The 15,068-nt window shown below is 44.1% G+C and overlaps 1 long non-coding RNA gene across 1 annotated transcript; it reads right to left on the bottom strand.

Moving 5' to 3' along the window:
• Nucleotides 1-10,881: 10,881 nt before the first annotated feature.
• Nucleotides 10,882-12,931, bottom strand: LOC133072830 (uncharacterized). Its single transcript, XR_009696815.1, has 3 exons — nucleotides 12,852-12,931; nucleotides 12,383-12,612; nucleotides 10,882-11,088 (listed from the first exon to the last, which is right to left on the bottom strand). It is a non-coding gene; the product is annotated as an uncharacterized LOC133072830 (long non-coding RNA).
• Nucleotides 12,932-15,068: the final 2,137 nt, after the last annotated feature.

Here is a 15,068-nt window from a genome sequence, read left to right as displayed (position 1 = left end):
ACTGTAACAGCAAAGCAGAGGTGCTCTGTTTATTACATGGGAAATAATTTTTGTCATCTAAAAACACAGGTCTTACAAGAAAGGCAGTAGAGCAATGAAAGTATATTTTGCAACAAGGATGGGACACATTGTATCTCCAGAGAGAAACCAGGTGAAAAAGATGACCTGGAAAATTCAACCCACCTGCTCAGTCATCCAGCAAGCCCTTGGTGGTGTGACCTCACTCATTTTGGAGAAGTGGCTGCAGGGGGGCAGGGGGGGGATGCTAGTTTCTCTTCTCAACCTTTTCAGTGGGATGCTTGACCCCTTTATTGCTGCTGTACCAGAATAGGAGGAAGCCTGATGGGAAGGGGCTCAATGCGCAAAGGATTCAGTGGGGGAAAGGATATGTGTGCTTGTGATCTCCTTTTTAAAAAAACCACCCCTGGAGGCTGGGGCTGGAGCCTCCTCCAGCCTTGAGCAGTGGTGATATAGTGAAGGGTCCTCATGACCACAAGTCACAGATTCTGTAAAAGCATCAGAAATGGGATAATTTTACTCAGAATTTATGGCTGGCTGGTCCCCAGCCCACTGTCTGGTCTGGGTCCTTAAGCAGGTTCGTACAAAGGGTTCAGTGACTTCAGCTCTGTCATCAGAAACCCAGGACATCTGGGTCTGGCCCTGCCTAGCGGCTTGAGCCTGATCCTAGGCTGATAATCACAGAGTTAGAGGAAACTATTTGGGATAAAACATTTTTTTAAAAAAACAAGGATGATGAAAAATCTGGGGTTTCTTCCTAGTTTCAAAATGGGCAGAGGAAAGTGCTTGGCTCTGAGGACACTCCTGTGGACACCTTATCCACCAGTGGGACATTCAGCTTTGACCCTCGGGGATTCTATCCTCTGGGGTCCAGCTTTCATCTCCAGCCCAGACCTCTGAGATTTGGACGAGAACACAGTGAACCATTTTCCAGCCCATTGTGCTCAGCCCTTCACGGTTGCCCGTACTCAGGCAGCTCACTAACCTCTCTGAGTGATGGTCTACCTCTGTAAAATGGGATATTCAGAAGTTTGGTCCATGAATTAAATGAGATGATGCACTCACATCAGTACTTCTTTGGAGCACAGGAACAGAGCTCAATAAACATCAGCTCTTTAGGCATTTGTGTATCATCCTACAGAAATCCTATGAGGCCGGGAATATTACTCTTCCCATTTGAAGATGAGAAGAGTAAGACTTAGAGGTTAAACAAATCAGTCAGTCAGTGGAGGTTCTAAGATCAGATTCAGGTACATCCAAGCCTTGGAGCATTCCACGTGCCCCCACCAGCATGATGGGTCCACCAGCTGTGGTTTCCATCCTGGGCTCACCTGACCTAATTCCAGGGTTGTGTGTGTACATCTGACAATCTAAAGAGTCTAAAAGGCCAGATGGAAGAAGGAAGATGGAATGGAAAGAAAGGAAAGCACGTATCTCAAGGGGATCACTGCACTAACTGGAAAACCAAATTAAAGCATGTGGGGGGATAATTTTGTTCTCTGTAGGGGCGATGGGGGCCATTGTGAGGAGATGCCAGTGAACATGGCCAGTTCAAGGAGTCATCAGCAGCGGACATTCCAGGACATCAAGGAAAGGGCTGGTCTAGCCAGGCTGGCAGGCACAGCCTGCCCATTTGCAGCAAAGTTTTCTCTTATGTATCTGTGCTCAGTCATATCCAACTCTTTGCAGCCCTATGGACTGTAGCCCACCAGGCTCCTCTGGGCATGGGATTTTCCAGGCAAGAGTGCTGGAGTGGGTTGCCATTTCCTACTCCAGGGGATCTTCCCAACCCAGGGATTGAACCTACATCTCCTGTATTGGCAGGCAGATTTTTACCACTAGCACCACCTGGGAAGGCAGACCCTGAATTCTATTTTCGTCTGGGGGCAGAAATAACAGCCTGGGCAGAAAGACTATGTACATGCTTCCACGCTGGGCTCTCAACCCTCCCAGTCCAGGAAAGGAGAGAAGGATAGGTGTTGTTGGCGGCATATACGCAGCACCAAGTTGATCGCTAGCAGCCAGGATGGCGGCCGAGCTGAAGGAGCTGGGCCGATGCACAGTGGCTCTGAGAATGATGGAGTGGCCTTTAATTGTTTATACTCTGGAACCTGGGAAGTGTTGGCAATAAAACGAGAATAGAGAGGCTGCTGGCAGCCAAATGACAGGCTGGAGAGGAAGCCTCCACCCACCTAAATGGTTAAATGGCCGGTTTGCCAAGGCCGCTGAGCAAAGTGTGACCTCACCACGGGGCAGAATAAAATATGCATTTTCTCCTAATTGAGCATAGTGAAATCAGCCGGCGGTCCTGTCACAAGTGCAGGAATGAATTGTCACAGCACGAAACACACCACTCAGCAGAGCATCTATTATACAGGAAAAAAGAGCCACATAAACTGCCTTCACGTTGAGATTTCAACTGATTTGTTGTCCAGTGGGCTTGGAGAAGACTGTGAGACACGGTTGCCCAGCATCCCAATTTTCTAGAACGGCAGCTGATGACCCAGCCGCAGCATCTCGTGTGCCTGTAGCACACCACAAGGCAAGGTCTGGTGTGCAAATTGGGCAAGAGAGTTAAAGGCTTTAATAAAGATATATGTTTTTTAAAAAAAAAAGTATGCATCTTATATGGGCTTTCCTGGTGGCTCAGTTGGTAAAGGATCCCCTGCAATGCAGGAGACTCGGGTTCAATCCATGGGTTGAGAAGATCTCCTGGAGAAGGAAACGGTAACCCTCTCCAGTATTCTTGCCTGGAGAATCCCAAGATCAGCGAGCTACAGTTCATGGGGTTGCAAGAGTAGAACACGAGTTAGCAACTAAACCACCACCACCACCACCATATCTTACATACTTATGCATTTAAATGTACATTAGGGCAAATGTATGTAAAGTAAGTTCTATTTTTCCACTGCTTTCCTTTATAAAATTGTGTGTCCTTATAAGGAGACAGAAAATTCCATGACAGAATAAGTCCATCCTTTTCACAATTCAGTTGTAGGCCTGGACAGAGCCGTTTAGGACAAAGGCCAAAGTAGAAGCCTATTTCCCTGGCACAGATTGCCTGGAGGATGCTAAGGCCACCTTGATAATGGGAGCGTCAACAGGCTCATTTAGGTCATGCCCCTCTGCCACCACTGGATGGCGCTAGTGAGGAGCCCTGTCATGCTGAGTTGACATTCACCCTCCAGAACAGACAGAACATGTTTTTTCCATTTTCACCTTCATAATCCTTGATATTTTGGAACACATCTATAGTACTTTTTGGTCACTTCTTTTTCTCTTTAAATATTTTTTTATTTGCTGTATGACACAAGGAGTTCAGACCCGTGCTCTGTGACAGCCTAGAGGGGTGGGATGGGCTGGCAGGAGGGAGGGAGATTTAAGAGGGAGGGGCCATATGAATCCCTCTGGCTGATTTGTGTTGATGTATTGCTTTACAATACTGTAAAGCTACGTCTCCAACTAAAAATAAATAAAAATTTTAAATTTTAAAAAATTTATTCTTCATTTCAGATGTTTACAGACACCTCATGTTCTTAAATCCCCTCAATTTCTCTCGTCAACTGAGTCACCCATTTGAACTCAAGGATGGGGTCCTTGTGGCCCAGTCCTGACTTGAGAAAAACATCTGTGTGGTGTTTTCTGAGCTCACAGCCAAGTGAAACCCACACGTCAGCCATTGTGATTACATCTGTGTAATCAGTTCTGTGAAATAATTGCAGAACTTTGCATTTATTCTTAATATTTATCATTAGTCCTCATTGTGGTTTCTGCTGTCCCATTGAGGACATTTTGAATCCCAGTTGTGTCACCTATAACACAGCTGTTTCTTCCACTGGTAACTCTGTGAACTTGAAAAGCATTTCTTCTTTGTGTTCAACCAAGTCAAAGATAATACCCATCAGAGGTGAGCACAGAGCTCTGTGACATCCTCTAGAACTTCTTCATGTCCTTCAGAATTCTCCTGAGATACCAATTCAGCTGTTTGCCTGAACCTCTTTCTAGAATATATATATATATATATGTGTGTGTGTGTGTGTGTGTGTGTGTGTGTGTGTGTGTGTGTGTATGTATGTGTGTATATATATGTGTGTGTGTGTGTGTATGGCTTCCCTGGTGGCTCAGACAGTAAAGAATCTGCCTGCCTGCAATGCGGGAGACCTGGGTTTGATCCCTGGGTTGGGAAGATGCCCTGGAAGAGGGCATGGCAACCCACCCCAGTATTCTTGCCTGCAGAATCCCCATGGACAGAGGAGCCTCGTGGGCTACAGTCCATGGTTTGGGCAAAAACTCGGACATTAAGCACAGAACAGAACAACATATATATGTATGTGTGTGTGTGTGTATGTATGTATGTATGTACATGGCCTTCTTGAGGACAGGGATCATGGCCACTCAATACTAGAGAGAGAGCACATGCAAAAGAAGGAATTTGAGCTGTTAATTCTTTTATTAAGAAGGACAATCAAATATATGCTAGCATAAGTAGAACTTACGCCTCATTATAGGTAACTATAAAAAGTATTGTGTCTAGGATCCCGATAAACTGCATGACACAGAAAATGTAACCCATATGTAAAAATGCAAATGCAAAATCTTTCCCCAGAGACACAATGGACTATAATGACTTCTTCTTTGGTTCTAAGAAATGATTAGAGATAAAAATAGAAGACTAATTAGCCTTAATTAACACATTTGCTTATTATTCTTCCCTGCTGGTGACATTAGCTTATGCTCTGTCTTTGGTAGCAGCACATACATCTTGCTCTTGGAGTTTAAAGTCAGGGCTTCTGACAGCAGATGTATCTAAAGGGCCTGATGGCCGAGAAGCCACTGGGGGTCCTCAGGAAGCTGCTGCCGTCCTCCTGGTTCCTCTGCCCTCAGGTGTGAAGAGCTCAGCGCCTGGGCTACCCGAAGGTAGCAGACGGGGAACAGGGTGGGGGGGGGGGGCGGGGCCGGCAGGGGCTGGGCAGCCTCTTCTGCACTGGCCCCTCAATAGGCCCAAGGTGTCAGGCCTCAGTGCAGGGTCTTCTGTCCCTGGCTGTCAGATCACTAGTGCTAACACTACTTGATTTCCAGATATCTCTCCTTTGTCCAGCCCCATAGTCAAGTTGCACTAAATACTACTGTACTGCTGAGAAACTGACTGCATTATTAATAATAATAATAATAACGACTTCCCTGGTGCTCCAGCAGCTAATACTCTGCACTCCCAATGCAGGGGTAGTGCCCAGGCTTGATCCCTCATCACGGAACTAGATCCCACATGCTGCCACTAAAGACATGCGTGCCACAACAAAGACCCAATGCAGCCAAATAAATATTAAAGGAAAATTGTATTTATGATAACTACAGCAATCGCTAACAACAGCTGACATTTATTGGCTGTTTACAGGGCTTATATGTATTACCTCACTTGATCCTCACTAGAACCTGGAGGTTCAGTCTCTAACAGAGGTCGTGTTACTATGCCCCCCACGGATGGGGAAACTGAAGCATAGGGGGCAATGATCCCTTGCTCCAATCATGAAGCTGAGATGTGGTGGCCTGACTCCACGGGATCTGCCCCTGACCACTCTGCAACGCCCACACTGCCTGCCTGCTCATTGGGGTCCCTGCCTCGTCATTTAACACTGGATGCAATTGGGTTAAACTTAACTCCACAGATTCTCACTGTGTTAGATGGTCAGAGATGTTTCTAGTCAAAAGGCAAAATTCCTAGCTGCCTGCAACAACTTCAAAATCTCAATGACTTAAAATAGCCAACCTTTTTTTCTCACTTTATGCTACATGTCCACTGCAGGTCAGTTTGGGGGGAGTCTCTGCTCACCATGGTCACTCAAGGATCCAGCCTGACAAAGCGGCCACCACCTCCAACCCTAAAGGTCTCCCAGGAACAGGGAGGAGAGAGACAGAGCACTCACCCAGCAATTTACTGCTCATCTCAGGAGGGACACATATCACTTCCACTCCATGTGCACAGTCCACGACAAGTTCATGGCCCCACTCGCCCACAGAGGGACCTGGCAGTGTGATCCCAGTAGGATGACCACACATGGAGATTAAGACAAGCCGTGCTGACACACGAGGCAAAATGGGGTGTCTTGTAAGTTGTGTGCTATTGCTTAATGGGGAGGAAAATAATTTCTGTTTGTGGGCTTAGGGAATGCTTTGAGCATGAAGGATGACTTTTTGAGATGCGTGAGACTACAGTAGGCAAAGACTGGAGGTAGGGTAGGGTAAAAACCTAGGCTGAAGGAAGATTAAGAGCAGGGGCTCAGAGGGGCCAGCCACCGAGGGAATAATAACACAGGACAAAGCTCCCATGGGCGCACAAGAAGGATGAGGTGGGCAGCTGTACAAAGGCCACGTGGAGAAGTCTGTTGTCAGTTTGGTGGCCCGTGGAAGGCACTTGGGGTGGCAGCTGGGACAGCAGCACAGAGGGACTTGAAGTTCTGGCTTCAAGGGCACGGGGAAGACTGTTGCAATAAATTGAGTGAGACAGGAGGGCCTGGGCTGGGAGGACAATGTGGAGAGGGGTCTGAGACACAAGGTGGACACACCCATACCACAGAATCAGACTTATTATTGGGCTAAAAAAATCAAATGTAATCAGAGGGAGTCCATGAAGGAAAGAAAATGTCCTAATTTCAAGTTTGCATGAAGCTCTTGGATGAATCAAAGGCACTTCCCTTGAATCCAGGGACTGTGTCTAAAGCAAGATCCAGCCAAGTCTTACTTTCATAGAAGACAGTATGCTCTGGGTCCCATAGATGTCTGATTTGGGCAAGAGCTTACTGGTAACATATAAATATTTTCTTTTCCCAAGAACATTTGAATTAATTCACTATTTATTTAGTAAGTGTGTTGTACAGTTTGTGTGCTGACCCTTATACATTGACATTGACCACGGAAAGTTCTTTTATGTGTACTTTCTTACTATAGGGGCCTGAAGGTGGTGTGAAAAATATGTTTCCTGTCTTTCTTGGACTTAGTAGCACACATATTTTACAAAAACATTTTGAGGGGCATTAAGGAGCTACAGTGTGTGTGTGAGTTTATTTTATATGCATGAACAAAAATTCAATTCAGGAAACCTGAGATAGATGGAGAGGGTTTTGCAGTAAGTACTGTGTTCCACACTGATTGCTATCACGAAGCAAGTCCAAGGTCTAATTAACCCTCCTTAAATGGAACTAAAATCAAAATCCACCAGAAGATAAGGTTCTTTTAATTTCAATCCCATGTTGCACATACCAGAGAAGCTCAGCAAATACTGTGTGGAATCCGCCGTGCACAACATGTGTGTGTGTTCAGTCGTGTCCAACTCTTGGTGACCCCATGGATGCAGCCCGCCAGGCTCCTCCATCCATGGGATTTCCCAGGTGAGAATACTGGAATGGGTTGGCATTTTCTTCTCCAGGGAATCTTCCCTACCCAGGGATCAAAACCTCATCTCTCACATCTTCAGCATTGGCAGACACATTCTTTACCACTGCGCCAACCATGACTCCAGAGAACACAACAGGCATATCTATACAGGTTTAGGATCTGATTTTCAGTACATAAATCTTTTGTTTTACAATAAATCACAGGCACCAGTAAACATATTTTAATGTTTTTATGTTGTCTTCTCATCTGATCAGCAATTCCAGACAGTTTCATAAACAGGAGAATGCAAAGCTGGGAGTGTATAAGTCAGCTTTTCTCTCTCTTTTTCCTTTTTTATATTGTGGGCAAGCATATTGATTCTATGTTGAAGGAACAAGTTCTTGGTTCTTGAATCACAAAGATGATACAAAGTCTTGCGACGAAGAGTGTGGTCCCAGGACTAGCTGCACCAGTATGACCTGGGAGCTGGTTAGGAATGCAGAACCTTGGCCCCCCGCTTCATACCTCCTGAGGCAGAAGCTGCATTTTTAAGAGATTGTCAGAGAATTTGGGTGCACACTGAGGTCTGAGAAGCACTGCCATAAGGGACCCAACTTAGGGAGTGGACTGAAGGAAGTTAAGTAACACGTGACCTGCAAAGACTCGGAAGCTGGATCCATTTCAGCCAAACCTCAGGATTTCTCCAAATCCAGGAGTTTTCAGCTGCCTTAGATCCTCATTGCTTTGCTCTCTTTCTGCTGGAGTTTTCATGATAAACTTGTTGCTGTCTGATACTTTTCTCCTGACAGATCAGGAAGATGCAATTCTTTTCTGAAGGCTGACAATTTTTTCCTGTGCATGCACATCGTCTCCTTATTTCCCTTGGAGGATCTTTGAAAGCCAAGACCATTTAGTCTTTCTAGACTAGTCTTCTAGACTGGCTCTTTCTGGTCTTCCATGAGAATCTGTATATTTCAAAGTGGTTGAAGACTGTCCAGTCCACCTAGCACCTCTCAACTTTTTGAAACTCATGCCTCATTTTGAAACATGTAAAGATTCCATGTCATATTAATACTATTCAGTGGAAAAAAAAAAGCAAAGCCCCAAAAATTATCTAGAATATGCTACCTTTGTGTAAGAAGGGAATATAGGAAAATACTCAGATGTCTGATCACTTGTGCAAAAGAAATACATAGGGGATAAATCAGAAACCAAGGATGTTGGCTACCTATAGGAGGCAGGTGGGATGGGCGGAGAGAAGAGGGCGATTTGAGAGGGTGGGAGGGAGAAGGAGAGAGCCATCCTTCTCTGAGAACATCTTATGTACAACTTTGACTCTTAGATTGTAGTAATGCTTCCCATACCCCCTAGGTGAATAAATTAATAATTCAAAGGAACCAAGATGTGAGGGGAACTCAAACTGGAGTGACACATGAATTAACTCTATTGCATCCAGACTGGATACTAAGGCTAAAGACAAAAAGAACTGTGTATAAGTGCAGTGTTTCTTTTCTTTTTTTGCCTGTGCTGGGCAACTTGCATGATCTTAATTCATCAACCAGGGATTGAACCCAAGCCCTTGGCAGTGAAAGCTTGAAAGCCTGTAGTCTTAATCATTGGGCAACCAGGGAATTCCCTCACTGGTTTTTTCTCTTCTTTTTTAAAATAGTATTTATTTATTTATTTTTGACTGTTCTGGATCTTTGTTGCTGCACGTGGGTTTTCTCTAGTTGCGTTTCTCGGGCTTCTCATTGCAGTGGCTTCTCTTGTGGGCTTCCCTCATGGCTCAGTTAAGAATCTGCCTGCCATGCAGGAGACCCAGGTTCAATCCTTGGGTCAGGAAGATCCCCTGGAGAAGGGAATGACAATTCACTCCAGTATTCTTGCCTGGAGAATTCCATGGATAGAGGAGCCTGTTAGAATACTGTCCATGGGGTCGCAAAGAGTCCAACATGACTGAGAAATTTTCACTTTCTTTTGTTGTGGCATACGGGCTCTAAATGTCTAGGCTTCAGTAGTTGTGGCACAAGCGCTTACTTGCTCCGAGGAATGTGGAATCTTCCCAGACCAGGGATCGAACCAGTGTCCCCAGCACTGGCAGGCAAATTCTTAACTGGTGGATTACCAGAAAGTCCCAATGCTAGCTTTCTCAGAGGAGTATGGGTTAGCAGGTCTGGAATTGCTTTATGTATATGGTGGAATTGAACAAGCAAGTAAATATATTGTAGATAATGAGACCTGGGTTTTACTGTTGGAGATTGACATTACAAATAAGAAGAGGAGCCAGTATAAAATGAACCCTGGAGTATTAGTTTGGAATCATAAGTATCAGTATAAATTCACAGTTTTTAATATATATACAAAAAGAGAGAGGCGGGGGTTAGATATAAGGGCCTAAAAGTATACTACCCCAGTGATGATGAACACATCTACAACCCAATAATCTGTATCTCTACACACCAGTCTCTAATGAAAGGACTCAAGGCTTTTGGAGAAGTGGTTGATTCCCAGCCAAGGTGTGGAATACACCAGATGAGCCTAGAGCATCCTGAGGGCCAGAAAATAGGAACATGCTCCAAAAAAAAAGATGAGTCTGTTAAAAAAGACCACAGGAACTATGAAGGAGACAAAGGCTGAAACAGTATGAGCCACAAAATAAATAACATTAGAACTGAATTCTAACCTAGAATAAAATTAATACACACAAAACAAATATCCACATTAATATGATAAGGAAACAACTAAACATATATAAACATAACATAAAGTTTACCGCCATCACCACATTTAAGTGTACAGTTTTGCGGCATTAAGGTCACTCACACTGTTGTACAGTCATCCCCACCTCCATCTCCAGAGCTCTTTTCATCTTGCAAAACTGAAACTGCCTGTTAAGCAGTAACTCCCCATTCTCCTTTGGTAACCACCATCCTGCTTTCTGCCTCTATGGATCTGATTACTCCAGGTACCTCATCTAAGTGGAATCACATGGTATTTGTCCTTTTGTGACTGGCTTATTTCACTTAACGTAATGTCCTCCAGGTTCATCCATGTTGTAGCATGTGTTAGAATCTCCTCCCTTTTTAAAGGCTGAGTGATATTCTGTTGTGTGTATATACTACATATTGTTTATCTGTGGACATGGGTTGCCTCTAGCCCTTGGCTGTTGTGAACAATGCTGCTAAGAACATATGAGATCCTGCTCTTATATTTACAAATTCTTCACTAAATTATCAGATGTTTACAATATCTCCTGGAACCTGGGATCATTATTACATTTTTGTTTTCCAGATGAGCGTTCAAAGTTTCATGGTTACTTTGTGGCAGAACAGGGTCTGAAACGCAGGTTTTCCAAATCAACAGTTCTTTTTAAATTTTTATTTATTTCAGCCAGTTTCAGCTAATGATATTCTTTTATTTTAGTTTTTAAATTCATGAGTAATTTCAAGCATACAGAAGAGTTCAAGGATAGTGTAAAGTACTCCCAATTCACAACCATTAACAGTTTGTCACTGTGCCAGTTACCAATGTATAGCTGCTGGGCTCCAAATCCATCCTTGAGTGTGCTGTCTATTGTCCTGGAACTGGACGCTCTTGATGGTTCTCTGTTGCCAGCTGGCTCCATGCAAATCAACAGTTCTTAACTTCCAGTTCCATTGACTAGACATGGGAGACCATGGATATTGTTCCTTTGCTTTCCTAGGAAGAGAAATACTGCCTAGAATAATCTCCCCCTGGGAACTTTACTGGATAATAGAGAGATGAACAACCACCCTAGATTTCCAAAACAGTGGGGTATCACTACTCTGGCTTTCCAAAACAACCTAAAACATGTTCAGGGGTCCAGAGTGAATATGGCTCTTTTACTATGAACTCTTTTTTTCCTATTCTGGGAGCCTCTGAGGCCTGGGGTGACAAGGTGAGGGGGGTGCATCCCCTAAACCCACAAGGATGGGGGATGCTCCAGGATTCTAAGTCAATTCCCCTAGACACCTCCTTCCATAGAGATCAGGGCATCTTATGCCCACAGGTCCCTGGCTGGTTGTGAGGGGAATAAAAGGGAGACCTGGGCTGGGAGGGTGCAGTGGGACAGCATTGGCCTCTGGGGTAACTGGTACTCAGAGCCACCCCACTGTGCCTGGCCCACAGGAAATGCTGTCTCCAGCCTTGCTAAAAGGCACCAAAAACATTAACTGCCTGCAATTTTGACATGTCAGATATTTAATAAGGAACAAATTAGCACTTGGGTCTTTTTTTTTTTTTTCTGAGACAATCCAATTTCTATGCCAGGCACCAACTTCTATATTTCAAAATGCATTTTTGAAGGTTAATTAGAGAAGCGGCAGAGATAGTGTTTTCCAAGAGGGATTTTTCTGGTTCCTTCCAGGTCTGTGGATAGCAAAAAAAATAACTTTCAGACACTGTAAATTGAGTATGTGAAGCTGTGAGAATAAACCCATCTCATTAGTCATCGTGTCAATTACAGTATCTAAGGAACAATTTTGTAGCAATAGCATATTTATTTGATGTTGTGAAAGCTACCTGGACCCACAGTTAGGATGGTATTTGCTCTTAATGCTCCGAGTACCTCTTTAACAAAATGGCACTCCATAAAAATTTAGTGTGTTCCTACTGTAATTAAATGGCCCTCGTCATTTTTGCATTTATGATATAAACTATAATGGCTGTAAAATCCTGCAATTAACTTTCCTTGCGCCAACATTTCATACTTGAGAAATTCTCATTACAAATTTCATTACTGATTCACTTATCTGTAATTTGTCCTATGTAACCTAAAGAATATTAACAAATTTAGAGTCACTTTTGCTCTATTAAAAACTAAATATAAAAGTCTTTCACGTAGCAAGTCAATCTTGATATTGCAAATGGTGGAAGTATGGTATTGAGAATGGGAAGAGAAAGAGATCACAAGCTTGAGAAGAGTGGGGTGAATATGGAGTGATGTAATTTGGGTACCTTTGGGCTCACCCACCTTCTCAGCGAGAGGCGCAAACACCGTTGGCCAAGTCCCAGGGGAACAGAGTATAGTGCACATGGGGAAATGGCGGGGAAGGGAGGTGAAGAACTGGGGTATCATGTCCAGGCCTAGAAATTCTGTCCACTTCTGCTCGGTGCTCCTTTCTCTCTTGGGGGCTGAGTTGGCTGGAGCAACTCCTGTAGGGTTGTAACTGGCTCTTTTGCTCAATGACTTTGGTAGAAAGTCTGTTGAAGAAACTTTGTCATTACCAGTGGAGAAGTGGAAAAAGAGTTCAACAGGGGAGGAAAAGGTGACTGGGATATGCCACATGCATTTCAATTTTCCATCTCACAGGGCACAGATTGGTTTGCGGTAAGACCTGGAGAAACTTTCTACCTCCTCTCTCCCCAGGTACCCCTCTGCCCACTTTTTAAAGCAGAAACAAATCTACACCCACCTCAGAGTGAAATGAAAGTTGACTAACCTGGTATGCCGAAACTGGAATTCTAGTTCTCATTCTGTCACCTCTGTGCTGGGTGACTGGGACAAGCTTTGTGACGTGTCTGAGAAAGAAAGGGGTTTCACTAGAACGACCACTGATATTCCCTAAGGTGCCCCAAGGACAGTTCATTTCCTCGTAGATTAAACCCAGAACCTCTCTTCATCCAACAAATGGGTAGGTGACCGTTGGACCAGAAGTCCTGGGTTTCCATAACAGTGATCTCCACCACAAGCGGCCTGAGTCAATATTTCCCCCCCAATAACATCCTATCTCAGCATTTCACTGCCTTCCATAACTGCATTCATTTTATTCTAATTTGTAATTAACTTTTACAAAATTAAATTGGAGATAGAAAATTACTGTCCCGACATAAATAATCCTGCTGCTGGATGTGGCAGTGCTAACACAATCAACAATACAATTCATAAATGAAAGAAATGTTGTCATACTTATTACTTCTGTGTGCTCCATCTTTTATAGAATATTACAGTGTAAATTGAAATTTTATATGATTTAATAAACCTCAAAAAGATATTATGGCCAAGTAACCGCATCACTGTAACAAATTGTCCGCCCCCCTCATTACAGAGCTTTCTCCTCACTGGGGGCTCACAGCCTCATTATCAGAGCAGTGTCTTTGACAACCCAGAGCCCATTAAAAACACCTTGAAGAAAGGGTACCCCGTACTGTGGAGTTTCAACATCTATACCAGGCTGGCATCCTTGAGGACGGTGTTATAAAATGAGGAAACAGGTCCTTTCATTTTTCATCCAAGGAATCAAGCAACGACCACGTGATGTGGGACTCTAAGCCAGCCCCGCCACACCCTCTAGGTGACCCAAGCCTAGTGCCGCAGGGACACAAAGACGCTGCTGTCAAACGAAGGACAACAGAGAAGGGGGTTTATTACGCTGCAACTCTTTAGCTGGTTTTATAGGGCTACTACTTTAAAGTTTCTTTGTTTTCAGAGCACCAGAGCTCTGCTTGTTGCTGACTGCCATTTTTCACAGGTTTCTGCCTCAGCCAGGAACTCAGTAGGGCGGCATCAGACAGTGGGCAGAATGAACCAGCAGTGCGATTCCAGCCGGGTCTCTCCCATTGGTGCCCGTGCTTTCCCCCAAACGCCCCTGTTTTCCATTTTGGCAAAAGGGAGCTGAGGGATGCAAGCGCTCCAATCACATGCAGTGGTTTTCTCCGCGCCTGGTGTGATGTCTGTAGCTTCCAGCTATGTGTGGGACACACTTGCACTGGAGAATTTAATGACTTGTTTTACTGCTGCCTGCCATCAATATTTATCTATATTAACTGAAGAAAGGCATTACTCGAAATGGCGTTTCACACCTCTGAGCATTATACAGTAATTCTGAAGTCATAAGTTGTACCAAATTCTATGGGCAAACACAGACATACAGTGCGAATGGAAATAATCCAACTGGAGGTTTTTAAACTTGAATTGTCGGCAGCAATCTGGGAAACCAAAGGCAAAATTATCTGAGTTACTATAGGTGAGAATTACTGGGTAAAAAGCAATGGAAACAATCTTTTCTCTGCGTGGTTTTTCTTGAGTTAACAAGAACACCTCACAAGTATATGAAATAGAGAAGAAAAGTGCAGACAAGGCAATGAGACAATGCAGATGAGATCCGGGCTTCTTTCCACCTTAATCTTTTAGGCAAGCAGGCCTGGAAATCTCCCTTCCCTATTTCCCCTTATTCTGCTTCCACCCTGGGTCAGCTTTCTCACTCTCTATTTTCCCTGTCAGAGAGCCTTCTCTGACCCCATCTTATCATGCAAACATTTCCTGGTTTGCTTCTCTTCAACATACTTGTTGAACAAATGTCTCACTCATGTGATGGTTTATGCCTGTGCTTACTGCCTGCCTCCCCACTAGCCTTTAAGCTTCTTAAAGGCAGAGATGAGTCGGACTGACTCACCATTCTGCTTCCAGGAAGGAGCACAGGTACATGGTAGATGGTGGGGGCCACTTTCCATTTGCAGAGTGCATTATCTACCTTAGGAGATCACAGGCTTGAAACTCAGTGGCTATTTCTACTGTCTGTACAGACCACATCATTTTGAGTCAACACCTTTAAAAAGATCATTTCAACATCTCATGCTTGAGCTCTTCTCAAAGACCAGAATTTTCAAGGATAAAAGGACGTAGGAAACCAGTTGGGCCAACCTTTCACTTTACAGAG

Source organism: Dama dama, chromosome 18 (genome assembly GCF_033118175.1).
Source record: "Dama dama isolate Ldn47 chromosome 18, ASM3311817v1, whole genome shotgun sequence".
Taxonomy (NCBI): Eukaryota; Metazoa; Chordata; class Mammalia; order Artiodactyla; family Cervidae; genus Dama; species Dama dama.
The sequence above is the reverse complement of the archived record's forward strand: the minus strand, read 5'-3'. Positions and strand labels throughout refer to the sequence as shown.